Consider the following 13,648-nt stretch of genomic DNA (forward strand, 5'->3'; position numbering starts at 1 on the left):
AGCAATAATCAAATTGTTACCATATTTTGGTGGCACATTTCAACTATTACTAATGCCACATTTTCAAAAGGTCATAAAATAAATGTAACATTTTTCAAGAAAGAAAACACAGTATAATGATGAATATCAAAGTAATAAACTAAACAATGGTAGACAAATCCTCAGCACATTATCCAGATAGCATAGTTACACTCTGACCTGTTTTACCGTTCTAAATGAGTTAATCCCCTGTGACTGAACTCTAATCTCACAAGGGCTCAGAAAATGCTCTAGTCTTCTTATGTGATACTGAAAGATGGGTGAATACTGTGCAAAACCTCAACAGGTGAAATCTGACATCCTAACAATGTTATCAGATGCAAGAAAATCTACACCCACAGGAGACACTGAACATACTCTTCAGTAGTTTCAACACTTCTTAACTGGTTGTGTGTGAAGCACACATCATAGTGCCTTGAAACCTAGCAGTACAGAAAATATGTTGCCTTATTTAATAAGGTTTTCACCAGGCGAATCTTATTTCCATAAGAAATAACAATATAAATATTTCTATATAAAGAACACAAAATGGCATCTTATTGCCCAGAAAGAGAAGTAAAAGCAAAAATGCATTTTATCAATATTTTTCCTAGGGGACTCTGTCTTATGGGAAAAATTTTTCTAATTTCTTTTTTATTTCTTCCCAAGATGAAGTGTCAAGAGCAGAGAAATGGATTAAAGCAGTTCTCAAAGGCAAACTTATTAAAAAAAATATTCCAAAAGTTATGAAGCTCTTTTTTGCTGTCCTTGGAGTAATTTATACTATTTTGGTTAATTTTTTATATCAATTTGATTTCAAAGTAGAGTATGGAATGACTCAAAAAATTAATGTTGACCTGCATTCTTTGTTTGTTAAATTTCATGGAATTGAAAACAAAGCTGTAGATTCTTCTTAAAAGTTGAAAAATTTGTGTTTAGTGAGCAATGGAGAAATATTCCTTATTTTCCATTAATTTTTAGTGGAATTATATCTCTCATTCCTTGTACAGCTGCTTATCACTTATGGAATTAAATTATGATGGCTATTACTTTCCTTTTACAAACATCAAATTATTTTGAAAAAGTAACAGGCCTTCTATTTGCTTAGTATTGAAATAAATGCTTGACAAATATCCTTAAAAAATTTCCATGGCAATGTTTGTATCTGGCAACTGAAAGCACTAAATTACACAGTAAAACCCAAGACAAGGTTCTATGAGATGGTGGAGAGTTACAAATTTTCTTTCTATGATTAGAGATATAATCTCAAAGTATATTCACTGATATCATAGAATCATGGGATTATAGAGTGGTTGGAAGAGACTTTAAAGATCTAGTTCCAACCCATCTGCCATGAGCAGGAACGCATTCCACTAGTTCAGGTTGCTCAAAGCCCTATGCAGCCTGGCCTTGCACCCCTCCAGGTTCTCTGAGCAGCCTGTTCGAGTGCCTCATAACCCTCATGGTAGAGAATTTCTTCTTAAAGTAAAATTTCAATCTCTCCTTTTTAGTTTAAAACTATTTCTCCTTATCCTAGTACTATCTACTTGTGTAAAAAGTCACTCTCTATTTTTATAATCCCCTTTTAAGTACTGGAAGGCTTTAATAGAGTCTCCCTGAAGCCTTCTCTTATCCATGCTGAAAATCCCAGCTGTCTCAGCCTGTCTTCATAAGTGGGGTGTTCTAGTTCTCTGAGCATCTTCATGGCTCTCATCTGCACCCACTCCAATAGGTCCACATCTGTCTTGTGCTGGGGATTGCGGATAGATAGGTTCTCACAAAAGCAATGTAAAAAGCAAGAATCATCTCCTTAACTGTCTGGTCACAAATCTGTTCATGCAGCCCAGGATGCAGTTGGCTTTCTGGGCTGCAAGCCCACATTGTCAGTTCATGTCTAGCCTCTTTTTCCCAAGTCCTTCCCTACCTACAGGTCTGCTTTCAATGTCTTCTTCTACCAGTCTGTACTCATATCTGGGATGGCTCTGATCCATGTCAGTAAAATGGGGCAAAGAACATAGAGAAAATTATTTCTATTCATATATTGCTGAGGATTATATTCAAGTAAAGACTATGGGTTCAGTTTTCAAACACATGCAAAACAGTTCGTTTATGTAATCTGGTAAATTAAAAGAAAAGAAGAAAATTCTAGTCGTACCTTAATAGGACACTGTGTGACACTGTATTATTACATTAACTATTGGCTTAGACCAACTCAGGGCTGTGTGTGTGTGTGTGTGTGTGTGTGTGTGTGTGTATGTGTGTTTGTGAGGGATAGTTCAAATTTGACAAAGGTGAGGTAATGCCCTAAGCCACACCCCACCCACTGTGAGCCTGCTGGGGCCCCAAAGCAGCCATCAGTCAAAGGCAGCCCAGAGTGCTGCCCCTCATCATCTCCCCTTTTCTCCCTAAACCAGCCTCTGACTGGCCAACGCATCAGGGGCACTGCCCCTCATCACACCTCCTTTTCTCCCAAAACTAACCTCTAATCAGCTGACACACTGGGGAAACTGGCCCTCACCCTGACACATAGCTACAGAGTGGTCAGTGGGCCAGAAGTCCCACTTAGAGGCAGAGGGTGTGGCCACTGGGAGCCAAAAGGAAATAAAAGCTGCAACAAATTCTCTCTCTATTTGAGCCCTCCATCTTTTGGACTCTTGCAGCTGGATCTATGCTGGTTCTAGGAGTGGTAGCTATAATTCTGTCTTTCTTTACTCCTTCTCCTAAACTTCTTTCTTAAAATTTTGGGTAGCTTCATAGCAGATGGGTTGGATTTAGCTAAGTTGTATGTGTCAGCATGTGCTAAGTGAATGCTTTCTGGAATATTTTATTTTGGTTGAATATTACCCTTCAGACTTTTGCTGAGTTCCCTTATTCTCTAAAGTTTACCAGTAAAAGTACCTCCTAAGAAAACATATGCAGATTTTCTCCTTTGGGCTCTCTCTTGTGTTCAAAGAACTGAAGACTTTCAATATACCCAGAGGGCAGATATTGTTGGAGCCTTGTATATTTTTAAAGTAAAACCCCTTCGGTGTGCTCATAGTTTGGGGCCTGGAATATTACAGACACATAATTGATGTCCACCAAATCTGCATTGTTCACTAGGGATTTTATTCAGCTGCTGGTCAGTAACATCCAATGGTATCTTAGATGCCTTAGACTATCAGACCAATGTTAAGCAATTATAACACCTGTGGAAAATACAGAAGTTTGAATTAGAAGCTTGATAAGATATGGGATGTTTCATGCCATCTCAAATGGCAAGAGACACTTATGGATGGCCAATTAAATCAAGGACAAGGATATAAGAAATATTTAACATTTAAGATAAATGTTGAAAATGTTAAGTAATGTTTTTAGACTATCTGTAAATAAAAGGAACTCACAAAATGTTTCCTGATATTAATTGTCAGATACTAGGGTTAGGAAAGAAGAAATGTGATGTTGCTAATTATTCTGTAAGACTTGCAAAAGCAATATAGTGAGCACTACAGGCAACCTATGTAGACTTTCCAGTTGAGTTTCTACTCTTAAGCAAAATTTACAAGTAAAATCAACTTTTTTTCCTATTTATAAATAATAGCTAGTCAAAATAAAATAAAAACTCTTTCCAAATTGTTAAAACCCAAAAAGGATTTCAAAGCAATTACTCTGAGCTAATCAGATTTGTTCTTTAATCTGGCATACTGGCTACTTGCTGCAGATCTTTTCCTCTTGAACTTACTACGGCCCATTGAAAATATTGTGAAATTTAGATTAACAGTTAAGGAAGGAATGTCCTTCACTCCTGAATAGTAGCTAAACACTTTCTGGTACATATTTCTTTCAGCCATGTATCAGTTTGGATACTATCAACAAAAGAATAATTTCATTCAAAAAATGTGTGTACCTTTTCACTTCAACTAAAATACCCAATTTTTATACTGCCTGAAATAAAGGCAAAGAGGCTATTCTATCACTGGCACAATGCTTTTCAATGACATTTAGGACTTAACCTTCCCACTAGACACCTTCTATCCAGTTGCATATGTAGCGCTATCATCAGTGCCATAGGTAACAGCATAGTGAAGAACACACTTATGTTATATGAACATAGACATATGGATAATTGAGAAATCACAGACTCTTTCTGTAAAACTCAAAGTTTCTTATCCTGGAAGAAAATCCTCCTATAGGAATGTATACATCAGACTAACAATCAAACTGTGCATAGCAGATTAAGATTTATATGGATTCACTCTGCAAAGGTGAAGTACCATCAGAAAAGATGTATTGTGTGCACCTAGATGGTCTTAGAAACAGAAGTTTCAATGCAATTTAAACAAGTTTCCCATTTCCTGTGCTCTGGTCTGTGTGGTGAAGCCTTCTGAAAAAAAGCTAGTTGAATTTTTCAACATTTTAAAAATAAAATTAAATAGAAGATGTACTCCAAGAATCATATAATGTACTCCAGCTGCAAACAGACATTCATCCTTTGGACTAAACTACTAGTCTAAGTAGTCTGAAGAAAAAAAAAAGTAAAATGAAATGAAATGTGTATCATGCAGACCACATATATGTAAGTATGAATTTTAGAAACATCTCAAGAGGCCCTAAAATTGTTTCTTTATATTAAGTTCTGGTATTTGAATAAGCCTAAAGACAAGAGAACTACTGCATACCCAATGGCATCAAAACATTTTTTAACATCTAGAGTTGACAAAATTTCAGATCTTAAGCTTTCTATTAACTTGTGACTGAATAATCTCCCTTGTATCCCAGCCCAGCATAACTAAGATCATGGCATTCCTGCTGGTGAAGAAACAATTTGAGGTGATAGTTTAAATAAATTACGCTGATTTAAAAGCTGCTCAGAAGCTTGTCAGTGTAGAATAATTTCTTTTGGGTTCCTGTAAGTCTACTAAAAATGCACGATAAATACTTTTCAGTTAACTGCAAAAATAAGTCCATCTCATCTGTGTAAGAAACATTTTATTATGCAATGTAAATATCTTTACACTTAAAGATACCAAGCTAACTACATTTAAAATTTAAAAATATTTTAATATGCTTCAGTTCTTACTATGTGGGTATTTTTTCCCTTAATGACTGAAAGAAAATAGTGGAATTAAGATCATAGATACTAAATGATGTTCTAAATAAATAAGAACTGTGTTTAAAATCCTGATTTTCTGAGGTCTTGAGGAATACAAAACATTAATCATACATTATTGATTCAAGGAGGAAGTGCAATCATTCAAAATTTTTAGACCTGCATATATTCAGCTGCATGTCTGGCTCACTGTCTCCAAAACAGTCCAGAGGGCAGTTTCTAACTCTTAAACAAATAATAGAAACAGATTTCCAGAAATTAGGCCAGCCTTTACTGGGGACCCTAAATACCTTCCTGCAAACATGCAGGAATGACCAGTTGTATGCATGTGCAAGGAGCAAGCACTCAAAGAAGAAAGGCTTCTTTACAGTGCTTGAGATTCTTCTGAGATTCATACATTCACTGCCAAATCTCCTTGCTTTTTCTCTGGGAGTCTCTTTATTTTGTGGAAATATGTAACTGATAGCTAACTGAAGGTCTTCTGGCAGACATGCCTTTTACATCTGAGAATGAAATAAGCAGAGAGAAAATATGTAATCTCTCCAGATACTGCAAAAGCATGGAGAATAAAAAAAAAAAAAAAGTCTTTGAGGAGATAGTGACAAGAGCAATCAAGAAAGATTTAAATGGTTCTGGAGAGCTCGACTGACCCAGATTTGCAGTGAACAGGAGTGGCACTGATCTCTTCTCTGTGGTGACCAGTGACAAGACCCAAAGGAATAGCCTGGAGTTGTGTCAGAGAAGGTTTAGGTTGGATATAAGGAAAAGATTTTTTCACCCAGAGGGTATTTGGGCACTGGAACAGGTTCTTCAGGGAAATGGTCACAAGATCAAGCCTGCCAGAGTCCAAGAAGCATTTGGATGATACTCTCAGACATGTGGTCTGACTCTTGGGGATGGTCCTGTGCAGGGCTAAAAGCTGGACTTGATGATCCTTGTGGATCCCTTCCAGCTGTGCATATTCTGTGATTCTGTAAATTCAAGAGCCTTGATACAAGATCACTTACAGATATTCACATGTACAAGATAGGTCAAAGAAATCTGATTATTGGTAAGTAACTTCCCCTTTCTTTGCTCTTAATGCACTTCTCAACTGGAAATAACCAAGATGAGATTCTGACTCTAGCCATATTGCCTTAACATTCTTTTTGTATTGATGTAGTGTCAGTTTTGAAATCATGCCAGGCTAAAATAAGCACACCGTTTCCCCAGCTTGGAAAATCTGGCTCCTCCATCTTCATCACCTACCTGAGCTGGGGTTTGTGTAGCTTTTGGCAAGCACAAATGAGACTTTTCACCAAAATACCTGAACATATATTTAAACCAATCACATGCACACATACACATATACATTTGCCAAATACCATTGATTTTACTGGTGCAGAGTATAAAATGTTACATAAATTTCAGCTTCATATCCTTTTCCTTATTTTCATTCTGCCTATATAAAACTCCACTATTTAAAAATATCTCCCTTCAGGATATATTATAAATAACCTTTATTCTTGTCCATGTCTCTTGAAATATAATAAAGACAGGATAAAAATCATACTCATTATTTTCAAATCTGTAGAACTAGTACTAATCTTATACATTTAATTAACAAATGCTATTTTAGGATGCTGGAGGGATTTTTTGTTCCTTTTTTCTGTTAAAATATTGCTTAGTGAGAACTTACATTACGGTTTACAAGAGTGGGCCTCCAGTTTTTGTTCATAAGGATTCAAATACCTTAAAGTGCATTATCTTACTTATATAGCTCTCTGAGTTTCAGCTGCAACGTCTAATCTGTACCCCAAATCATTTCATTTTTAGTAATTTCTATGCAACCATAACCTTCAGTTTTACATCAGTATTTTCTCATTATTTCTTTTAAAAAGCCAGTTTATAGTTGCTGGATATTTCTGGGAATTAGTGGTGAAAAAGGGAGCATATAAGTCAATGAAAAAGGCTCCTCTGCTGCAGCCATTCCAAATAGTATTTGTTCCAGGTCCACACTGTACCTGCACAGGTGCTACACTTTAAAACTGGGAAAAATTAGGTAAAACTCAGCATAAAATTGATCACATTTAAAAATATTAAAAAAGCTTAGAGTTCTGGGTTTTCTATATTTGAACATAACTGATGTCTGAAATATATTACATACATTTCTAAGTTTTAAATTACATGTTATAGAGCCTGAAATGAACATATGCACAAGCATGAGTTCATTGGTGTAAAAAGTTCTGAATAAGCACAGAGATCAATATTATCAAAGAAATAACAAATTAATTCAGAGCCAAAATTTTGGTTCTGAGGAGGGAACTGGGAAAAAGAGAAGGTTTGCTACAGAACTGTAGAGTTTTTGTATCACAGATTATAGCAGTATGGAAAATGAAGGTTATCAACCACTTGTCCATTTAATAGTGGTGTCCCCATGAGATGACCATGTGCAGAGAACCCAAAACTTATCAGTGGTACAGAATCAATTTTTTATATGAAGTACATCCAACCTTGACAGAGCTTTGGCTATTGTCAGACCTACTGATAATTTCTGAAGTTTTGACTTCAACTGCTTTCTAGTAACACACTCTCTTATTTTAAGTATAATTTTGAGGGGGAAAAAATTAAGAATTCATCAACACATCTTAATTTAAAAAAAAATAGCAACAGCGTTGAGTAATGACAGGTTGTTGTCCTTTAAGAATGTTTTGAGGTTTGTATTCTTAAATAATTTAAGAATATTTAATAGAGTTTTAAAATGTATCCCATAATCAGGAAATAGGAGACAATGTTGTGATTGCTGATAGAAGAAAATCCAAATTTGAATCAGAACTGATGAATCATTGAATTATAGAGTAATGGAAACATAGAATGTTTTGTGTTGTAAGGGACCTCCAAAGAAAATCTAGCCCAACCCCCTGCAATGATCAGGGACATCCTCAATCCCACCATGTTGCTCAGAGTCATATCTAATTATTGAGTGGTGATTTGTTTCTGAAAGAAGTGTAATTCAAACTGTTAGGCTATGAATACTTCAGGTCATGGGTTCATTAAAAATGTGCTTGGTTTTATTTTTTTACTTCCTGCTGTAAAGCCCACAAGACATGATGAAAAACCTGCTGAATTCCTCAGTTTCCTGGTCACAAGAAGTGTGACTGATCAGGTCAACACTAGGAAGTAATTGTGCAGTCACTGTATAATGCATTAATAAAACCAGAAAGATAGTGATGTCTGAAATTTTTTTATTGCAAATGTTGTCAAATGTATCACCATAATTTGCTCAAAAAAGTGTGATCTAAGCCACACTTTATTTCTAAATCTTCTTCCTTAGCAGTCAAAAGAGCTGTACTTTTCAAAATAATTAAGGGTTTTTTCAGATGCTGAAATTTCAATAAAATTCAGTTTACCTAGGAAACTAAGAGACTCCTAGAAGACATCTTTCCACTCAGAAAAGCTGGATCTGCACAAATGGCATGTATATTAATGGCACTACTCTTATTTTGACAGTGATCTCATAATTGTATTTACTTTGAAGAAAGTATCAAAAAGTCTTTCTACAAAGACATGTGGTAGACTACAGAAAATCATCAAGCATCATATAAATAACTTTCAAATCCTTTTGGTATTCTGGGTAACTTCCTTTTCTCCAGTTCTAGTTAGGGATAATGGTTATATTCTTAGCAAGAAGTCAGTTAAAATCCTGCATACCCTTAATTTTTAAATTTTATTTTGTGGGCAAAGCTGAGATAGAAATTATCTACATAGATAAGAAAGGAAGGATCAAACACACAAATAAATAAAATAAGAATGAATGAACAAAGGGAGGAAAAAAAGAAGGGCAGCACTGCAAAATCCAAAGGCCTGAATTTACCCACACAAAGAATCATAAACATCTTTGAGAACAGGATGAAACTTGACTAGAATAAAGATAGGAATAAATTAATGAAACTAAGGTGGTGTCTATGTGGACATTTAGGATTGGTGACTGGCTCCTCAAACTGAACACCTCAGCATACATGAGAGCATTTCACAAAAAGTATTCTGCATTTTTTTCATATTTTCTGATGAAAGTGCCTGAGTTTGGAAGCCAATACTCCATGGTTCTGTACAATAGTCAGTTTCAACAAACATCAGAATTACAAGAAAATGTATCTCTCCATCAGTGACAGCTGTGGGGGAAATTGGGGATTACCCTCCTAGATTTAGTCCACATCGTCACTAGTGTTTTACGCAGTCTCAGCTAGGCAAGCATTTGTACATCTGGAGATGGTACGTTAATGCACAGCTTAGAGTGTGAATTTATCCTGTCTGAAATGACCTGGAAAGTGAGATGTAACAAATAGCTGTATTGAGCTTAGAAACATTGGAGAAGGTGAATGAATAAAAGGAAGATAAGGAATAAAGGGAGAAATAAAAAGGTACAAAATGAAAGGACTGTATTCATATGCACTAAATGTGTGCCAAGTCACTTGCCGTTAAGCACAGTAAAAATTAGAAGGGACGTCATTGTCCATCTGATTCCATTTATCTGGTAATCAACACTTTTTATAATCATAATCCTAACTCTCATTTTAAACCCACATTAGTGAGATGATCAGGCTGTTTTACTACTGCCTTATGAACCTTGCCAAAGAGAACTCATTTTCTCAGATCATTTGCTGCAGTATCAGTCCATTGTTTCATCCTGACCAGACTATTATAGCACTGCTTCTGTCTCACCTGTTAGTTTAAAATTATACAGATGGATAAACTAAAGTGCTTTGACATTCCAGTACTCACTTTTTTGGCTGAGGAATATGCTTCTGATGGTCAGTAACCAAAACACTGGTTTAAAAATATTAATATTTATCCATTTTAACATAAGAAGATTTCCTTTTACCAATCACTTATTTTCATACATATCAGAAAAGATTGTTATGCTCTTCCATATATTTTATTATTCTGAGAATTTCTGCTTGTGTGGGCAAAACACATTGTTACCATCTTTTTTTAAAACAAACACAATGAAGTTCATGTTGACCTTTAAAGCAGTGAGAGCTATGCAGAAGCAGCAGTCTTGATTGAATTTTTTGGGGAGTCTTGTGTTTCGTACATCCAGGGTTTGCTACTGTTGAGTCTCAGACTTCTGGTCTCCATCTAAAGTTTTAAAGCACATTACAGTATGCTGTGTGTGCCAACCCCAGCTAAATTTATGCCAGCATTTCCATAATAAAAGCTCTCATTTCCAGAAGTTCCAGCTGTACATTCAGCTGTAAAAATGTGCAATGGACTAAAATTGGATGTACAGGATTTCCATGTGGAATTAATACAAATTTAAAAAAAAATCCACTTGATGATTCCTCAGCTCTAACTTCTTCAGAAAATAGCAGCTTGTGAGATTCCTTATTGTCCTCCCATCTTGTAAATATAAAATCAATTTAACTTTTAAAAAATTATTATATAATTATGATAAGCCTGTTTCTGCTTCCACAGAAAGCTTCCTCTGTATCTTAGATATGAAAGTTTGTTTTCACCTATACAACAGAGGTGAGCATATGTAGTTGTTTACTGAGAAAAATTTAAAAATAGCACACTGTTGTGTTACCTACCCAGTTCACTGCTACTGACGGTTTTAACTCATCAGAATCCTACTCCTGCAAAATCAGGTATGTGTATATCAATATGTAATTTTGGTGTCTTGGCAGGGGGAAGACTCACAATGCCCTCTGTCTTAAAGTAGCTGTGAAATACCCTCTTGCTTTTACTTTGTTATGCTTTATGCAGTTCTTTTAATTTAATTAGAATAAGGATAGAAGTAACACTAAATAATAAATTCAGTTGTGGAAGATCTTCCTATTTCCTTGCATAATTCCATAAGGCTTTCCCAGGCACATTCTCAGTGGTCCCATGTCATGCACCTTGCCAGCCTAAATGCCAAATTTTGACTCAAGTGATGCACTGCTTTCAGCTTTCTGTTTACGTGGATTTTTCTTCTGACAAGGATATCTGTAAATCTTTCCAAGAGCGTATATATGTAAGTTTCAGAGAATTAATTGCTTTCACTCTGCTAGTGGGCAAATAAGGAATGTGCAAGGCATCTTGTCCACAGACTCATCACAGCCTGTGACTTTTGCATTCATGGGGCAGGTTGAGAAATAAGGCTTTAGAGGTGCCTGGTTCCTAAGGGTTGCTGAGCATCCTCCTGAGTGGCCAAAGAAAGCAAAGAGAAGCTGTCTGCTTATTCACCAGCACCAAGTCTTAGTCTGTCCATACCAGTGTGAAATGGGAAGTAAATTATGGAATTTTTTAATCTACAATAAGAATAAGAAAATATTTAGATTAAAAAAAAATGAGTCAGTGAATAACCTGTTACTAGGTGTGCTATAATTCTGTGGTGTGTTATAAAGATTCACGAATAGGTCCTCCCTTCATGATCAGTTGTCACAACTAAACATATGTTCCTTAAGTATTTCTTGTCTGGGGAAAAAGCACATGGGTGTATGAAAAATCAAGGTTAAAGCAATCTAGGGCAGCACAATAAAGCAATTTAAAGCTTCTCTATTACTGATAACGCATATGAGTATTTTTAACTACCAAATAATTCTTTTTACTAATGTCTGTGGAAATGGCAGATAGACTTGAAAGTTTTTGGGAGTGTCTCTTGTGTCTTCTAACAAAGTTGAAATGAAAATGAAACAAAATGTAAAACAGTTGAGACCTCTGTTTTACATTTGGACCTTTAAATCAATGAGAGTTATGTATTTATACAGGAGTTTAAGATAAAGTAGCGAACTATGTAAAACAACAAAGATTAGAAGACCTCATTGCCAAATCGAACTATTGCATTTTCTTATTTTCTGTATGTTGCATGTTTTGAAGAGCAGTTCTTATTAAGTCATATTTACTGGTGATAAGTCAAAGATTATAGTGTTGCCTAAAATCAAAGGAAAAAAAAATCTTTCAGAAAATATCAGTGTAGGGAAAGTAGAGAGCAGTTCTTTAAGGAAAACTTCCTGGTGCACAAAGTATATAGGCATGCACACACTGTGGGGTTCTTACAAATTTATAACACTAATTAATTATCATATCTAATGGCTACATTCTACCCGAGAACCTTTATCCCCTGGTAACACCCTCAGAACTTCCCTCATTGAAGAACCCCTAAGGGTTCTGGACCTTCTATCTTGTTTTGTCTTCTTATTCCAGTCCAGGTGCAAGTGTCCCAAACACAATGTCCTCACCTGCTATCTTGTCCATTAAAAAGATGGTTAAACAGAATTCAGGAATGTGGCACAAACTGTGAGAAACTGTTACCTGCTACCTTGAGTATGAGAAAATATACAGCTAAATAAAAATCTACAAATATGCAAAATATTAAAATCTATGAATATATAAAAATCTTAAGGCATCAATAGTATGCCTGCAGATTTCCCTCAGTGTCTTCAGAACAGTGAAGCTCTGTCTACTTCTCTCTAATTCAGAAGATTTGTCCTTAGAATTCCTCAAAGTCCACTATCTACGTGATAACACAAAGGTCAAGTTAACAGGTATATGAGATACTCTGTGTTTGCATTACACAGCATGAAAAACTGAGTGAGGAAAACCTTCCCTTTTCTTTTGGAGCTGAAGGCAGTGAAAAGTACAATATTAAATCATTTAAAAAGGAAGGAAACCAAACAGTCCAAATCACCACATTGCAAATAGGTTAGAATTAAAATCCCACTCCTCTAGATCTGTAAAGGTAAAATTCCTGAAACCAGACTCACTAGTTGGATCCCAGGTCAGAAGTGTATTTTTGTAGTGTTGTTAGTACAATATAAGCAGACAATAAGTACAGACGTTTAGGCCTGTTTTGTGTACTTTGTTCTGGTTTGTGGAGTCTCATATCTGTACACTCCCCTTACGGTGCCTAGGTTTTTCTCCTTCTGAGAAAATCTGTCCTGAGTTGGCCATTATTTTACCTCTCTCCTGCATTTGAAGACCCTTTCATGTTTGTGTTCAAAAGATAAATGTTGATCTCCTGCAACCTGAGAATAGCACACTTCAGTCAGAGAGGCACCCTGCAGTGATCTCAGCTGGAGGGAGGGAGGACTCGTTTTAATATTAAACCAAAATCTCCTTTAAAAGAATAAAAAACTATTGAAATATTTTCCCCTCTAACCCCTCCCTTGTATGTATACAAGTGCATTTGGTGCCTTCTTGTTCTCTAATTCTCATGTCTTAAAATAGAAACCTTTTTTACTTTTTACTATATGCAACACCAAACACAAAACCAGCACTGAGAATATTTATTTTCACTATTGCGATTCCTCTCACTTTGTACAAATTAAATAGCTTAAGTTCTAATTAAATGGATATGAGAAGAATTTAATTTCATTATGGATGAAAGTCCTGAAAAAGAATTCTGAAATAAAGATTTCAGTGAAAAGGTCTTACTTAAAAGCTTACTTTTTCATTAGCTGTGAGAAAATTTCTCCACAGAACTTCTTGTAGCATTTAGTTCTATTCACACTCCCTAACTGTAAGTTATTTTGGAATTTCTGCAATAACAAGTAAAGGGAAATTTTCCTTATTCCTCTG

Source organism: Pithys albifrons, chromosome 5, assembly GCF_047495875.1.
Source record: "Pithys albifrons albifrons isolate INPA30051 chromosome 5, PitAlb_v1, whole genome shotgun sequence".
In the NCBI taxonomy this organism is placed as follows: Eukaryota; Metazoa; Chordata; class Aves; order Passeriformes; family Thamnophilidae; genus Pithys; species Pithys albifrons.